Below are 18,188 nucleotides of genomic sequence, written 5' to 3'. Positions count from 1 at the left end.
GGGTTAGTGTTTTTGTTGTGTGGTGTGTAGTTGCTTCAGGTTGGGGGGCTGTCTGAAAGTGAGGACTGGCCTGTCTCCCAAGGTCTGTGAGAGTGATGGATCGTCCTTCAGGATAGGTTGTAGATCCTTAATGATGTGCTGGAGAGGTTTTAGTTGGGGGCTGAAGGTGATGGCTAGTGGCGTTCTGTTACTTCCTTTGTTAGGCCTGTCCTGTAATAGGTGACTTCTGGGTACCCTTCTGGCTCTGTCAATCTGTTTCTTCTCTTCAGCAGGTGGGTATTGTAGTTTTAAGAATGCTTGATAGAGATCCTGTATGTGTTTGTCTCTGTCTGAAGGATTAGCACAAATGCGGTTGTATCTTAGAGCTTGGCTGTAGACAATGGATCGTGTGGTGTGATCTGGATGAAAGCTGGAGGCGTGTAGATAAGTATAGCGGTCAGTAGGTTTCTGGTATTGGGTGGTGTTTATGTGACCATTGCATATTTGGACTGTAGTGTCCAGGAAGTGGATCTCTTGTGTGGACTGGTCCAGGCTGAGGGTGATGGTGGGGTGGAAATTGTTGAAATCATGGTGGAATTCCTCAAGGGCTTCTTTTCCATGGGTCCAGATGATGAAGATGTCATCAGTGTAGTGCAAGTAGAGACGTTAGGGGACTTTGTCCACCTACCTATTCAAGGGACACTATCATAGGACCTAACCACATCAGCCACACCATCAGGGGCTCGTTCACCTGCACATCTACCCATGTTATATATGCCATCATGTGCCAGCAATGCACCTCTGCCATGTACATTGGTCAAACCGGACAGTCTCAACACAAAAGAATAAATGGACCCAAATCAGTTGTTAAGAATTATAACATTCAAAAGCCAATTGGAGAACACTTCAGCCTCCCTGGACACTCAATAACAGACTTAAAAGTGGCAATTCTTCTACAAAAAATCTTCAAAACCAGACTCCAACGAGAAACTGCAGAACTGGAATTAATTTGCAAACTGGACACCATCAAATTAGGCCTGAATAAAGACTGGGCGTGGATGGGTCACTACAAAAACTAAAAACTAATATCCACATGCTAATTTCCCCTACTGTTACTCACTCCTTCTTGTCAACTGCTTGAAATGAGCCACCCTGATTACCACTACAAAAGTGATTTTTCATCCTGTTGATAATAGCCCACTTTAATTAAATTGTCTTGACCCCCCCCCACGCCACTTAGTAAGGCAACTCCCATCTTTTCATGATCTATCGATCCATCTGTCGATCTATCTACTGTATTTTCCACTCCATGCATTTGATGAAGTGGGTTTTAGCCCACAAAAGCTTATGCCCAAATAAATTTGTTAGTCTCAAAGGTGCCACAAATACTTCTCATTATTGCCAACAGTGGATTGCACCTTTAGCTGTTCACGTTTGGCAGGTAGTCTCTGCACCTCTTCTCTTCAATCATCAGCAATTACTCCTCCTTTAGTCTCACAGATTATGTGTAAAAACAACATGCAGCAGTAATACAGGGAAGATGAGTCCAGAACAGGGAAGTCTGTGACAGACTTTTCCACCTCCTCTTCAGCCTACCAAATGCATGCTCTATAGCCATCCTACAGTGGTTTAGGGTATAGTTAACTAGTCTCTTGTGTTCCTGTCAGGATTTACAGTAGCTCCCTTTATAAGCCAGGGAAGCAAGAAGGTGGTGCTGGGTCATCCAAAAATAAGTTGGTTCAATTTCTTCATTTATGTCTGTAGTACAGTAGAGGAAGAGAACTTCTTGTTTGATTTTTGAGATTAGTGCTGAATTTCTGAAGACCCTGGTATCACGAACTTTTCCTGACCCATCCAGTGTTAATGCTGGTGAACTGTTGGGGTCTTCAAACAAGGCCTACAGAACCATGGAGTAATTGAATGGCAAGAGCTGGTGAGGGGGGAAATAGAATGGGCACACAGGTCCTTTCAGTGGATCCCTATCACAATTGGGATCTTTTCATACACAGTAATGAGCTCCCGTATTACCTAACTTGATCACATGATGCAGTGTCAAATGCTGAATAGTTTTGTACACACTTTGCATAACAGCTCCAACTGTGAATCTTTCATCACTGACATGGTTTTCCACTGATTGGTAGCAATTGGTGATGGCCACCTTCCAAATAGTGATTGTCACTCACTTCTGCATGCTGAGAAGTGCTCTCATTCTGGTCTGTGGCCCTGCTTCATCAGTACCCTCATGCAGTCTGAAGTTTTGAAGCTTTCATCATCCTAAATCTCCAGATTATCAATGCTTGTTGGCTGGAGTAAACAGCAGCATCCCTCCAAAGACAGTTGATCAAATAATAGATTTTGTTGGTCCATGCAAATTCAATTTCTGGGTCCTTCTCTGAATTTCTCACACAATTTCAAAAATTCTCACAGTCACCATAGGTACCACACTGCATGCTTTCAGATATTCCAAAACCTGCTTTCAGTCTCAATAATGGACAGGAGCACAGTATGTCTCTATCACTGTGACCAAGTTGTTTAGAAATGGCACTTCCGTCAGCTAAATTCCAGGATACAGTGAGAAGATTTTAGGAATTGGGCCTCTCTTCCCACAATTTCTCTGGCCTCCTGGAAGTATCTCACAATCTGGAGCAAAAATTACTCAGAATGCAGCATGCCTAGGAGCAGTGCAAGGAATCCTGGCATATTTATCCATACTGGAATTGATGCAGCACAGCCCTGCTATACGAATATAAGGCTCAAAAGCAACGTATCTTACCAAAATGCAACTACAACAATGTGGGCACAAGCAATCAATGTAAGATGCATCGGTTTTACTACACTAATGGAATTCTTGTGTGTAGACAAGTCCTAATTTAAGACAAGACACAAGTAAGTAGTCAAATGTTAGAGAAGGAGGGAAGATGAAGGGTAACATATTGTGCAATTACAGAGGCTTGCAGTGTGAAAAAAATCAATGGCTGTGAATTGTAACTTGTTTTTATATAAATATTAGTAATCCCACTACTCTGCATATCAATGAATGTTTGAGTTTTTTATGGGATTTTCAGGATAAAGGAAGATAGAAGTCTGTATATTCTTTGAGGGGAAAATCAGCATAGTGTGCTGTGTGAATGTTTGTGGTCTTGTCTACAATGGCGATGGCATTAGGGTATCTGTAGCTATGGGGTGCAGTGAAAAGTGGGCTGCATCTGTACTGTCATATGTAGCTACATGTCTCAAAAAAAGACTCAACTGGGGGGAAAGAGCTGGGAAAAGGCTCCAAAATCTTCCAAATATTTGCACTGTAAAAAACCAAAGAAATGGTATTTTCCAATTCACCTAATACAAGTACTGTAATGCAGTTTCTTTATTATGAGAGTTGAACTTACAAATGTAGAATTATGTACAAAAAATAACTGCATTAAAAAATAAAACAATATAAAACTTTAGAGCCTACAAGTCCCCTCACTCCTATGTCTTGTTCAGCCAATCGCCCAGACAAACAAGTTTATTTACATTTGCAGGAGATAATGCTGCCCACTTCTTGTTCACAATGTCACCTGAAAGTGAGAACAGGTGTTCGCATGACACTGTTGTAGCCAGTGTCACAAGATATTTACATGCTTTAAAGTTTTGCATTATTTTGTTTTTGAGAGCAGTTATGTAACCAAAAAAAAAAAATCTACATTTGTAAGTTTTACTTTCACGATAAAGAGATTGCCCTACAGTACTTGTATGAGGTGAATTGAAAAATACTATTTCTTTATCATTTTTACAGTGCAAATATTTGTAATAAAAAATAAAGTGAGCAGTGTATACTTTGTGTTTTGTGTGGTAATTGAAATCAATATATTTGAAAATGTAGAAAAACATCCAAAATTATTTAATAAATTTCAATTGGTATTCTATTGTTTAACAGTGCAATTAAAACTGCTATTAATTTTTTTCATGTTTTGTTGACAAGTTTTTTTTTTAAAGATGGAATAAAATGTGCTGATTGTGGGGAATCACGTGCTTGATTCATAGTTTTAGGGCCAGAAGGGGCCATTAGGATCATCTAATAGAGTATCACAGAACATAGAATTTCACACAGTGATTCCTGCATCAAGCACAGTAACTTCTGTTTGAGCTACAGCATATCTTTTAAAAAAGATAGACTGTTTTTAAGTGATGGAGAATCCACTACGTACCAAGGCAAATTGTTCCACTGGTTAATTACCTTCACTGTTAAAATATTGCGCCTTATTTCTAGTTGAGTTTGTCTACCTTCAGTTTCTAGTGGTTGAATTCTGTTATGCCTTTGTCTGCTACATGAACAAGGAGCCCTCTATCTGAAATCTTTTCTCAGATTGTCCCTGAAATATGCCATGTAGGCATTTCATAATCATAACTTGTTTTTCTGATTAATATTTTTGCAAGGGACAACAGGGACAGACTGACATTTACTTTCTCATCAATCATTCACCTCAGCTCTTGCTGTTGTGCTGTCGTAGAGGGTCAGTTGACCCTAGTCAGTTTGTTCTGAGTTCACCATTTACATGTTTTCTGGGTGATTTGTTTGAACATGACTGACCATGACCATAGTTCTTCCAGATCACCACAAATACACACAAAGCCCCTGGTTAAACATCCAGAGTACATAGTTGTGTCAGGGTTCAAGTGCAATTTCAGCACTCTCAGTAAATTTCCGTACATCCTGTCTGATGCCAAGAGAATCCTCTTCCCAGAATCCTCTAGCAAATTCAGACTTACCAGGCTTTACCAGACTTGTGTCATCCCCCGCAATTCATAATATTTCAACACTATCCCATCAGTCCCCCACTCGATATCCAGTTACTAAAGGTAATTGTGATATTGCACCAATTACACCAATTATACCTATTAATTATTGGGCCATGTGTCTCCTTTTTAAGTTAAAATGTCATTTTGTGGTCTTCAGTTGTATAATCTGGCAACTGAATTTTAAAGTGTCCCTCTAAGGCTTGCCTTTTCTTATACTGTTTACATATTTGATACCCAATACAGATGCACAAGAAAAATAACACCGTTATTCCAAGAATCCAAAATACAATTATCCATTCAGTCCCATTCCACTCTGTTTCATGACATACAATATCATACCAGGCACGTATTTGAGATTCTCTACCCTTTACATCTTTTTCAATAACCTTGTATTTTCAAGCAAGTACACCTTTTATGCCTATTACAAGGCCTGTCGTCTGTTCTATCTGATTTAATGTCCTCTGGTATGTTTGTATTTCCATGACCCGATCTGTATCATTCACTCCTCTTTCCTCCAAAGTTGGTGGCATCAATCTAGGGTGAGTTATATATGTTTTGATTACCAAGGGGTGCCATTGTTTTTGTTCATATTGGAAGTTAATTATTTTCCTACACATATACCACATTCCTCGTTCCAGCATCCAGGGTATTTTTATTGTTACATTATCTTTTTGTTTGTGGTGCCAACATAAATTTTGATTTATTTAATACAATCCCCACCAACCTCTTTTCCATTGCAAATTGATTGTAAGGTTCTCTCCTTTCCATTCTAAATTTCTATTTCCCTTTTCAATTAGTGTTCCCCATTCCCATTGGGCTCCTATTATTCTTTTCCATCTTTCTCCAGGGATCTACCACAATCCATTTCCTTCTGACACTATTTCATAGTATCTCATCTCATTTCCCCAAGTACTAGTTATACCTCTTGCACCTTTCCATTGGCTATTCCTGAAAGGATGAGTATACATTGGTGTAGTGTACACTTTTGCATTTTCACCTTCCAGGTGTCTTTGAACATGTTGTTAATGTAAGATAATATTTTAATGCCCAATTCAGTACTCTTGGCCAGTTACCTTTACTACTTTGTTCTAAGATATCTTTCCATTGTTCTAATATTCCCTGTGCTTCCATATAAACTTCCCACCAGGATAAACCAAAACAAATGTGCTTTTCTTGTTTAACAATTTCCAAAACAGCCTTTCCCAGTAATTTCCTTAATTCCATTACTGATTGATCTAATTTTTGGTCTACCACCTCCCATTGTCCCCCTGTGTTGGCCACTTTAGCCAGTTGTTCCAAGGTCTCTCTCTCTCTCTCGCTCTCTCTTTTCCTTAAAGTAGAGAGACACCAGGTAGTTCCTAATCCCAAACCAGTGTTAAATGTTTCCCATGTAGCATTCCTTTAAATCATTCTCCTTTTTAAATCCCAAAACCAATATGTTTTATACCCAGCAGTCCACTTGGAACAGTTTGGATAGTGACTGTCTATAACCCAATCCTCAGGAGATAAAATCAAAGTAATCTCAAATCTGGACCCATTTTGTATACATCTGCAACCATGATCACGATCTGGGATCAGCTATTCCATTTGTTCAGGAGCAAAAGTTGTAACGGTCCAGTGTTCTTTCATCTGTTGGGTTATATTAGTCCAAGTTTGTCCAGTTCTATGTTGTTGACCTCCAATGTAAGTAAGATGTTTCAAGGCACATACGTGTTCATGGGACATTTCCATCTAGATACTTCCCATCTTTTAAATCAAGTCCCATTAATGGTGTCCCTGTATCATGACCCATTCGTTCCCAAACACTCTTTCGAAAATGTTCTTTACCATATCCTAGTGAACCAGGGTGGATTTGATTTAAATCACTAGTCAGGAAGACTCGATTTAATCATGGATTTCTACATAAAAGTGCATTCTTGTTGGTTGTTACCAAACTGAAGATCCTGCATGTTCAGACATGTTTCTTTCATCATCTTCAATGCAGCTTCCTCCTGAGAAGGATGTTTCCTTCAGGCAACCAGGCCTTGCATTTCTTTGTTGAACTGTTTGCATTTTACACGCATACCTGTTTTACCCACGGGTAGAGGAACTTCATTAAAATATTCCCAAACTGGGTCTCTTTTACGGCCTGCTGCCATTATAGGTTTTCCCTTCTAGTCAGAGAATGGAATGGTAGATCTCAAATCAATGGAGACTACACTCAGAAAGACCTCAAGACTTCTGGAATATGCTGCTCAAACAGTTTCAATTTTGTTTCTACTGCGTGTCCCTCCCTTCTCATGTTTATCTCCTGACTTCTTCGCCTTGTCCAGATCTATTCCGCCCCCAACAATCTTCTATTCATTGAACTTTTTTAAACTTTTGCACTTTTAGAGAGAAGTAAGGGATTAACGCTCTGTACACAAACAATAGGGTTGAGGTCAGTTATTTCTCACCTCTATACATTATTTATTTTAAAACATTTTTGCTGTTAACAAGCGCGTTATCTCTGGAGACACAAATCCACAGTTTGAGAACTGCAAAACTAAGCATCTCTGATGGTATCTTCTAGACTAGGGGTCTCAAACATGCGGTGCAGCCCATGGAGTTATTTGCTGCAGCCCGCCAAACTCCCCTCCCCTGCCACCCCCTTTCCCCCCCAGTGCACCCCGTCCCCGCTCCTCTGCCTACCTCCAGGTGCTTCCCGCTGCCAAACAGCTGTTTGGTAGTGCATAGCGCTTTCCAGGAGGGAGGGGGGAGGAGTGGGGAGCTGCGCACTCGGGGAGGAGGTGGAGAAGAGGCGGGGCAGGGGTGGGGATTTGGGGAAGGGAGGGGGCAGAGTTGGGGTGGGGACTTTGGGGAAGGAATTGGAATGGGGCCGGGGGGGTATCAGTGATGTGGCCCTCGGACCAATGTACTAGTCCTCATGTGGCCCTTGTGGTGATTTGAGTTTGAGATCCATGTTCTACACTGAGCACTGAGTCCCATTGGGTAGATAGAAAGATTAACCGAAACAATATATTTATCTTGAGTCCCTAATCCGTGAACTATTGGAACTCGTTTACAAAACTGTTCTTAAACATTACATGAATATATTGTTTTATATATAGAATTAGAATTTATAATCCCTATTCCATGATGAGATATCTTTGAGATACATTATATCTTAATTAAAACTATCTTTTGTTAGGTTTTTCCTCAAAAAGCATTTTATCAAAGAAATCCGATTTAAATAAAAAAATCATTGATTTTTATCCACCCTGTAATGAACAATTCCTCTGAGAACACCACTCACATCCCCAATGACATATATAGATATTCCCTGTAATATTATACAATTTTACAAAAACTCCTGTAAATATTCCTGTCACTTCAGTCCCATTATCAAACCAGGCCCCTTGGTAGTACACTCTTGAGGTACTTTTTCAAGATTATGTTAATATGTTTGAGGAGGTTCCCTGTGCAAAACAATTGGTACCCATTTACTTTGCCAAGTCTAATCTGTATTTACACACTGCCAAACTCCCTCATCTAGTTCTTCTTCCACTCATAGTCCTCACTAAATTTGGCTGATTGGGGTTTTCTGTTGGGTCGTAGGGTACTTCAAAATCCTTGTAATGCCTGGTGATGAGTTAACCTCTTTGGTGAGGGTTTAATCTTTCTCTGCTGTTCCCTTATCTTCATTAGAAACCTGAGGCATCACTCGGGTCATCTTCATTAGGCATCACTGGGGTGATTACCTCAGAGATATTGGCCAGATAATCAGAATATCACTCCCATGGTCAACCTCTGCTGGTTATGGTTCCGTTTTACCTTTTATATTAGGTTCTATTTCTATGGGGGTTATAATTAGGGTTTTGTATTTGTGTGATTTGTAACAGTCACTTTTTTCTCCTCATTAACCATGGGGGTCTTCATTATGTTTCTCAGCCTCACACTGTCTCTCAATATTTCAAATTGATACTTCAAGTTCAGATCCTTTAGTGTAAATATAAATCTCATAAATTACATTCACCCCTGCAAATTTTTCATTGCATTGCCATTTTAATTGATTTGCTTCATACTGTGTTCTTTGTGACCATATGAAAGCCCATTGTGGGGGACCCCTTTCAGTTGGATCTGAAACATGTCACTTACTCACCTTAAACCTCCACTGTGCCTACATAGTTTGACCAGGAGAAGTAATCAGCATTCCCTTAAGTTCTTGTCACTCAAGCATCCACACAGACTCGGTTCCACTTGTGTGTGTAAAAATATCAATCTGGTCCCCTGGTTGAAAGGCTATAGCTACAATCTGGGTAACTTCACACCGTATCTGACCCTCTTGTTTTGTCCTAAATGACCTTATGAGTCCAATGAAATTAAATATTTCCTACCAAGCCAGGTTCCTTTTACATATTGATCTCTTCCTGGACATGGGAGAGTCCATTTAAGGGGTCTGTGTTCCATTATTCCTGTATGTGGCCAATACTGCCATTTCCTACATCTTATTTTTGCTTTTATTACCTTCCCCCTAGGGGTAGCTCGGGTACCCGATTTAGTTTGCAAATATGTCATCCAGGTTGAATTAGTACTTCCAGTATGTGCTGTGATGGTGGTCTGCTCCCCCAACAAGGATGCCCATCATATTATAATTTGAGTAACTTCACAACCTGCTGGCTCATCCCCTAGTTGTGGTTCTGTGGCAAGAACAGATTTATCTGTAAAACATAAGCAAAGCATAGGGCCTCTAACAGGGCCTTATAGGTTAGCAGCATTTTGGCTTCCACACTACACATTTATTTCAGTAGAATGAATTTCCTCTTTGTCTCAGGGTTGCCAGGTACACTACTTAATTTCCAACTGGTCATGTGCCCAAACAACTCCAGAAAATAGCCTACAAGTTTTCTACTGAGCTATAATTAAATTTTGCAAAATATTGGGAATTCTATATTTACTCCACTTTCCACTTCCTCCTTTCATTCTTTGTGCCTTAGCAGGGGACTTCTTTTCCATAAGATATTGTGCCACTGCTGCAGCTGTCAACCATTCCCATCTTGGGCGTTCAGCCTTGCCCTGCGCTGCTGGTACTCAAGCCATTAACCATGAGCCAGGAGTATAGATTCCTAATTAGCGGAGAGTGGCCCTGGAATCTTTAAGGATATAGAAGGATGCATCAGTCTTTTTAGGGAACAATGTGGTGCCTTCAAACGGAAGGTCTTCAGCTGTCATCTGCACTTCCTTAGGGAGGCCAAATAGGTGTAACCAAAACACTTGTTGCATAACCACCACAATGGAGTCTGCTGTGTTGGCTGCATCGAGGGCTGACTGGAGCACTGTTTTGGCTACTACTTATCCCTCATGGATAGTAGCTCGGAATGGGTCACGGTGTAACTTTGGGAGTTGAGCAATAAAGGTCTATCATTACTAGAGAGGCCTCCTTTCTAGAACTTGGGGTAGAGTCCAGGATTTTTGAGTCTCAACTGTTTGCTAGTAGGTTTCACAGCTATTTGCTAAAGGTGTGTATCACTCTCCTATTGTTGGTTCACACAGAGCATAAACTCTTATTGCTCAAGTCATAAAGGGTCTGTGCTGTGGATCTAAAGGTTCCAACCTTGCTCATGATGCATTTGAGGGGTCAGTATGGTTTCTCATGGTTTTTAAGTTTGCAGTGTTAAACTAAGAAATTATATTAAAATTAATTGAAAAATATTAAGGTAGCAAAGTCACACCCTCTAATAGGAAATATCAGAATTAACGTTGCTCACGCAAATCTTAATTAAACTCCTGTGTGTGTATGCATTATGTGACGGGGCAAGGCCAGATAGCTATAGAAAAGTAGTGGGAAATAGATATATTAGCTCCAGGCTAAACAAATCCCTGGTACCAGGATAAGTGAAATGACAGCTGCTCCTGGTCAGTTAAGACACCTGTGGCCAATTAAGAACTTTCCAGAAGGCAAGGAGAACGCTAGGTTGATTGGGACACCTGAAGCCAATCAGGGGCTGGCTGAAACTAGTTAAAAGCCTCCCAGTTAGTCAGGTGGGGGTGGATGTAAGGAGCTGTGGGAGGAAGTTGTGCTGTTGGAGAGACTGAGCAGTACACACCATATCAGGCACAAGGAAGGAGGCCCTGAGGTAAGGGTGAAGTGGAGCTTGAGGGAGTGGGTGCTGCTGTGGGGAAGTAGCCCAGGGAATTGTACGTGTCATGTTTCTAAAAGGTCAGTTACCATAGTTGATACTATTAGGGTCCCTGGGCTGGAGCCCGGAGAAGAGGGTGGGTCCAGGCTCCCCCTTTTGCCCCCCACCCCCCGTTTAATCACTGAGACTGGGAGACAACAGAGGCTGTGCAAGGGAAGATAGCGTCTTGTCACCTCCCTCGCTGGCTTGGGATGAAAATGGCTCAGTAGACTGTGACCCTTGTCTCTAGAGAGAGAAGGATTACTTGGAGGGTCACAGTGAGCCTCTGAGGCTAGCAAAATCCGCCAGGGGATGCGGGACCTATGGAGACAAGGACAGAGCTTTGTCACAACTGGTGTTAAGGGTGGGATTTCGTTCACAGCGTGGCGGAAGAAAGAGGTTTAAAAAAAAAGTGCACTGGGGTTTTGGATTTTTGGTTTTGTTTTGGTTTGTATGTTTGCTTTGTACCACAATGGAGGAAGTGGTAAGAGCTCTGGTACAAGCCACACAGCAGCCCAGCAGGAGGCCACCTGGGTTCAGGCAATGCCGCAACAGGAGTCTATGCGGCTACTGCAGAAAACCAATTATTGATGAGCCAGGCAACCCAAGATCGTGCCCTCTTGAGAGAGGTGGTGGACCAGCTGAAGATCCTCACCACCCAGGCCTGGGGGTCCGACGGGACACGAACCTTGAGGGACACTTGTCTGCCAAAGATGATGTCAGGAGATGATGTAGAGGCATATCTCCTCTCATTGGAAAGGACTGCTCAGCGTGAGGCGTGGCCCCAGAAGCAGTGGGCCAGCATTCTCTCCCCTTTCTTGTGTGGAGAGGCCCAGAAGGCCTACTTTGACTTGCTTGCCACAGATGTCACTGACTATACCTGTCTGAAGGCAGAGATCCTAGCATGATCAGGGATGATGGCAGCAGTAAGGGCCCAGAGGTTATGTGAGTGGAAATACCAGGAGAACAAACCCCCGAGCCAACTATTCGACCTCATACACCTCATGTGGAAGTGGTTACAGCCCGAGGTGTACAGCCCGGAGGAGATTTTGGAGACCCTGGTCATGGACCATTACGTGCAGGGACTGCCACCAGATCTCCACAAATGGGTAGGTCAGAACGATCTGTCCACGTACGACAAGATGATCTTGCTGGTAGAAAGACGGATGACAGCCAGGGAACTGACCTGACTACTCAAGGAAGGCCCCTTTCGAAGCAAGCACCCGATCCCAACCCTGGAAGGTTGGGCAGCCAAACCCCGGTGAGTCCTAGGTGGAAGAAGTGGGGGGGCCGAAAACCAGCTGGGAACCCAGAAGGAAGGGACTGTCCTGAGTAGGGGGAACCCCGGGACTAAACCCCCTAACCTGCGGGATAGGGTAGTGATTAAAAGCAATTATAGATGTTATGCATGTGGGGATAGGGACACATAGCAGCACAGAGTCCCAGCACCAAGGAGCCTATGCAATGTAACTTGAGGGATTGGGAGGTCCCATGCTCCCTTATCCACCTCGTGGGGGTCGCATTAGCCCCGCATAATTACACCAGGCCAGTGAGGATAAATGGAGTAGAGACTACAGCACTTGTGGACTCTGGGAGTGCTATCACCCTCATATCGGGTAAGCTGGTAAAAAGTAGTCAGCTGCTACAAACCAAACGTGTAGCAGTGATGTGCATGCATGGGGCTGTGAGCCGTTACCCCACCATTCCGGTGGAGATAGAGGTTCAGGGGAACCCCATTGAGGTGACTGTGGGCGTAGTTCCTAAACTCCCATATCCTGTAGTCATTGGGAGGGACTATCCAGGGTTTGACAATTTACTTCCTCCGGGGAGGCTGGAGGGAGGTGGGGATCTTGAGGACAGCGACTCATCACTGGGGGAATGTCAACCCCCTGTGTTCACTGAGATTTCTCAGGATCTGTTCTCAGCCCCCGAAAAGACCCGGAAGACAAAAAAAGAGAGGAAAGTTGTGAAGGCCTTGGGAACCCGGATTCTGACTCAGGGCCAGAAGACCTCCCGAGTAGGCAGATGGACGTGAGCAGCCAACCGAGAAACTTCCACCACAGAAGGTGAGCCAGAGGCTGGCCCCAGCCATGACGGTGGTGAGCCGTTGGAAGAAGCAGAAGCTGGCCTCTGGGAGCTTGGGCAGGTTAGTCCTGGGAGAGAGACTTTTGGGTGGGACTAGGCAGAGGACCCCAGATATGATAACGCCAGGAAAGAGGTGGCTGAGATCGATGAGATACCCGTGGATGGGAAGGTCCGGAGTCCCGGACCTTACTTTATAGTGAAGAAAGATCTCCTGTTCCACATGGTGCAAATGCAGGAGCAAGAAATACAACTTCTGGTGCCACGAAAACATCAAAAAGCCGTATTGAGTCTTGTCCACAGTCACCTATTTGGAGGACGCCTAGGGGTAGAGAAAACCCAGGCATGGATCTTGCGGAGGTTCTTCTGTCCAGGAGTACATGAAGATGTCCGGCGATACTGCGCCTCTTGTCCGGAGTGTCAGTTACATAGACCTCGCCCGCACTTGCGGGCTCCTTTGATACCTCTTCCAATAATAGAGGTTCCTTTCGAACGGATAGCCATGGATCTGGTAGGGTGTGAAGACAGCTCGGGGCTACCAACATGTGCTTGTTGTACTGGACTATGCAACCTGATACCCAGAAGCTGTTCCCCTACACAACACAGCTTCCAAGACAATAGCTAAGGAGCTAAGTACAGATCTTTGCCCGAGTTGGGCTACCCAAGGAGATATTGACTGATCAAGGGACACGTTACGTGTCCAAGTTGATGAAAGATCTCTGTTCATTGCTCCATGTACAAGCCCTACGGACCTCTGTATACCACCCGCAAACAGATGGCCTTGTGGAAAGGTTCAATAGGACCCTCAAGGCCATGATCAGGAAAGTGGTGAGCCGGGATGGGAAAGATTGGGATACCCTATTGCCTTACCTCATGTTCGCCATCCGGGAGATTCCGCAAGCCTCCACGGGTTTCTCTCCATTTGAACTACTATATGGGCACCACCCCTGGGGCATATTGGATGTAGCCAGAGAAGCCTGGGAAGAGGAGCCAAATCCTGGAAGGAACATAGTTGAGCATGTACTGCAGATGAGAGATCGCATAGCCCGAGTTACGCCCATTGTACGGGAACACTTGGAGAGAGTACAGGAGACCCAACGAACCCATTATAACCATCAAGTAAAGCTTTGACTTTTCCAACCAGGGGATCGGGTGATGATACTGGTGCCCACAGCAGAAAGTAAACTGTTGGCCCAGTGGCAGGGACCCTACAAAGTAATCGAAGCCGTGGGAGAGGTGAACTATAAGGTGCGGCAGCCATGCCGCTGGAAATCGGAGCAAATTTACTACATCAATCTTCTAAAACCTTGGTACGATCGAGAGGCATGCTTAGTCACGCAGGAGACCCTTCCCCAGGAGGATAACTTACACGAGCAAGTGAGGATAACTCAAACTGGGATATTTCATTCAGTCGGCGAAAGTCATTACAGAATCTCGTGGTACCGTCAGGTTTAGGCACTAGAACAATTGGACTGGATCACTGACTGTAACATTCTTCAATAACCCCTCATTCTAACATTTTCTTTACTTTGGCCTTGATTTCTTCTCTTTTGGCTGCTGGGATTTGGTAGGGTCTCAATGTTACCTTGGTTCTGGGGATCGTGCGGATGACTGAGACCTATCACCATATCCGCACGATCCCCAGAACCAAGGTAACATTGAGACCCTACCAAATCCCAGCAGCCAAAAGAGAAGAAATCAAGGCCAAAGTAAAGAAAATGTTAGAATGAGGGGTTATTGAAGAATGTTACAGTCAGTGATCCAGTCCAATTGTTCTAGTGCCTAAACCTGACGGTACCACGAGATTCTGTAATGACTTTCGCCGACTGAATGAAATATCCCAGTTTGATGCATACCCCATACCACGCATCGACAAACTGGTTGACCGACTGGGTAGTGCCCGATACTTGACTACACTGGATCTGACAAAAGGGTGCTGGCAGATTCCTCTGACCAAAGAAGCTAAAGAAAAGACAGCGTTCTCCACCCCGGAAGGGCTATTCCAGTACACCGTCCTCCCTGTTGGGTTACATGGGCCCTGGCCACATTCCAGCGCCTCACGGATAAGCTGCTGCGCCCTCATACTAGTTATGCAGCTGCATACCTAGAAGATGTCATCATCCATATGCCAGACTGGGGAACTCACTTGGAGAAAGTTGAGGCAATACTGCGTACCTTAAGGCTGGCTGGCCTCACTGCTAATCCTGCTAAATGCTCCATAGGGCTAGCAGAGGCTAGGTACCTGGGATATATTGTGGGAAGGGGCACAGTGAAGCCCCAAACGAATAAGCTAGAGGCAATTCAAAACTGGCCCTGGCCGACCTGAAAGAATCGGGTCTGAGTGTTCCTAGGTGTGGTAGGCTACCACCGACATTTTATTCCCCACTTCGCCCCTAGGGCAAGTCCCCAACTGACCTGGTGAAGGCCCGAAGTCCAGACATGGTAAAGTGGACCAAAGCAGCAGAGGGGGCATTCACAGACCTTCAGACGGCTCTCTGTAATGACCTCAGACTCATAGCCCCGGACTTTAGCAAGGAATTTATTTTACAAACAGGTGCTTCTGAGGTAGGGTTGGGGGCGGTTCTGTCGCAAATGGTGGGAGAAGAGGAACACCCGATCCTCTACCTAAGCAGAAAGCTTCTCCCGAGAGAACAGAAATACGCAGTAGTCGAGAGAGAATGCCTTGCTGTCAAATGGGCTATGGAGACACTGTGTTATTACCTCCTAGGCCAGCGATTTACTCTTGTGACAGACCATGCACCCCTCCAGTGGATGCAGTGGAATAAGGAAGAGAATGGAAGGGTCACCAGGTGGTTCTTATCCCTCCAACCGTTCCAATTCCACATATGGCACAGGGCTGGATGCCACCATGGCAACGCTGATGGTCTATCACGAGCATACTGCCTGGCGTCCCAAGTTGCCCAACTCTATGGTGTTGAGCAGAGGGGTGGGGATATGTGACGGGGCAAGGCCAGATGGCTATAGAAAAGTAGTGGGAAATAGATACATTAGCTCCAGGCTAAACAAATCCCTGGTACCAGGATAAGTGAAATGACAGCTGCTCCAGGTCAGTTAAGACACATGTGGCCAATTAAGAACTTTCCAGAAGGCAGGGAGAATGGTAGGTTGATTGGGACACCTGAAGCTAATCAGGGGCTGGCTGAAACTAGTTAAAAGCCTCCCAGTTAGTCAGGTGGGGGCGAATGTAAGGAGCCGTGGGAGGAAGTTGCGCTGTTGGAGAGACTGAGCAGTACACACCATATCAGGCACAAGGAAGGAGGCCCTGAGGTAAGGGTGAAGTGGAGCTTGAGGAAGTGGGTGCTGCTGTGGGGAAGTAGTCCAGGGAATTGTACGTGTCATGTTTCTAAAAGGTCAGTTACCATAGCTGATACTATTAGGGTCCCTGGGCTGGAGCCCGGAGTAAAGGGCGGGCCCGGGCTCCCCCTTTTGCGCCCCCACCCCCCAATTAATCACTGAGACTGCGAGACAACAGAGATTGTGCAAGGGAGGATAGCTTCTTGTCACCTCCCTCGCTGGCTTAGGGTGAAAATGGCTCAGTAGACTGTGACTCTTGTCTCTAGAGAGAGAAGGGTTACATGGAGGGTCACAGTGAGCCTCTGAGGCTAGCGAAATCCGCCAGGAAACGCGGGACCCACAGAGACAAGGACAGAGCTTTGTCACAATCATGATACAGTCTTTAATTACAGGGTCATGTTGTTTTTTCCACAGGATCCCTCCATCATTCAATGCACAAGCTGAGCCTCCTCTGGGAATGGACCAGGGTTGTGTAGTGAATGAGATTGTTGTCTATGGCACCCCTGCCACATTTGTTATAGAAGTTGGAAGGTGTATAGTGAATGAGGCAGTGGACTGCAGGAAGAGGAAAGGATGGTCTTATGGTTTAGTCATTGGATTCTATTCTTGTCTTTGCCACGGAGTTCCTATGTAATTAAATTAAGACTTTTTGCAGGTGGTCACTAATTATGTGTCCTTCATTTTCTAGGTGCCCAACTTGAGATCCTGGGGTCTCATTTGCATATGTGGTAAGCACTTGCAGCTGAAGTCAATGGGAGCTGCACTTTGAACATATAAAGTGCTATAAAAATGCTAAGTATTGTGATTGATGTACCAGGCTCTGGGTGTCTCAAATTGAGCACCCAAAATGAATGGATACCTTTTGTCCTTAAATTCTCTGAACCTCAGTTCCCGATCTGTAGAATGGCAATTATAATACCTACCTGGACCTGACAGCAGTGGGGTGGAGATACACTGTGAAGCACTCAGTGATGAGTGCTATAGAAAAGCCCACGAGGAAATTAATAATTCTGTATTCAAAGTATAGTTTGACTAATAGTGCAGTAAATAAGGTCTGGGGCCACACATTAAATGAGGATGAAAAGAATTCATTCAGTGAGCACTATCCATCATGTGCACTGAATGAGGCAGGCATTTTGTGAGACAAATAGTATGTGATCATGTAATTAAAGACTGTGGCATAATACATATGTACAAAGAGGATAGACTGAGGTTACAGAGGCAATCTTAAGTCTGGCTTTTCCTAACTTTTGAATGCTTAACTGTGCAATGTTATCTTTCTTTTAATGTAGTCCTCCGCCCCCCACCCCACCCCATTTATATGTAATCTTTGGAATAATACCATGAAAACTTTCCCTTCTATTTAGATACTTAAATGGCCCATAGAAGCTGAGCCTCTCCTAGCTATTTAAAATAGAAATAATAGTAACAAATTCCCCTTCAGTTCCTTCCCAGCCTCTAGAAGAAATACTTTGCATTGTTTGTAAGGACATTTGCTTGTGTGTAAGTGGTTGTTTTTGTGTCTGCATGATGAAATTGAAGTTGAACAAACAGGTTCTGAACAGAGTGGGTATGTCTACACAGCAATTAAACACCCACGGTTGCACCAGGTCAGCTGACTTACACTCGCAGGGCTGCAAAATTGTGGTTTAGACGGTTTGGGCTTGGGCTGGGGCCTGAGTCCTGGGACCCTGTGAATGGGGAGGTCCCAGAGCCCATTTCCCTGCAGTAGATGTAATGTCTACACAGCACTTTTATAGCCCTGCAGCCTGAGCCCTGCAAGTCCAAGTCAGCTGTAGTCATTCTTCTCTCTTGCCAGAGTGAGTTCTGTAGTTTGGGTCCAGTTTTTTTGAGAATTCTGTCTTTTGCATTCACAAGCCTTCCCCAATAGTTGGC

General features: G+C 44.2%; 1 protein-coding gene across 3 annotated transcripts in view; it reads left to right on the top strand.

Annotated features, from left to right (window-relative positions):
* ING4 (inhibitor of growth family member 4) overlaps positions 1-18,188 on the top strand; it is a 43,049-nt gene that overhangs the window by 13,116 nt on the left and 11,745 nt on the right. The window contains exon 2 of one of the 3 annotated variants that reach the window (XM_073311450.2): positions 16,981-17,020. The exons of the other annotated variants lie outside the window; for them this stretch is intronic. The gene's annotated coding sequence lies outside the window, so the exon portion shown is untranslated. The remainder of the gene's footprint in view (positions 1-16,980; positions 17,021-18,188) is intronic. 3 annotated transcript variants of the gene reach the window in all.

Source organism: Lepidochelys kempii, chromosome 1 (assembly GCF_965140285.1).
Source record: "Lepidochelys kempii isolate rLepKem1 chromosome 1, rLepKem1.hap1, whole genome shotgun sequence".
NCBI classification, from domain to species: domain Eukaryota; kingdom Metazoa; phylum Chordata; order Testudines; family Cheloniidae; genus Lepidochelys; species Lepidochelys kempii.
Note: the sequence above shows the minus strand (reverse complement) of the source record. Positions and strands in the feature narration are given on the sequence as shown.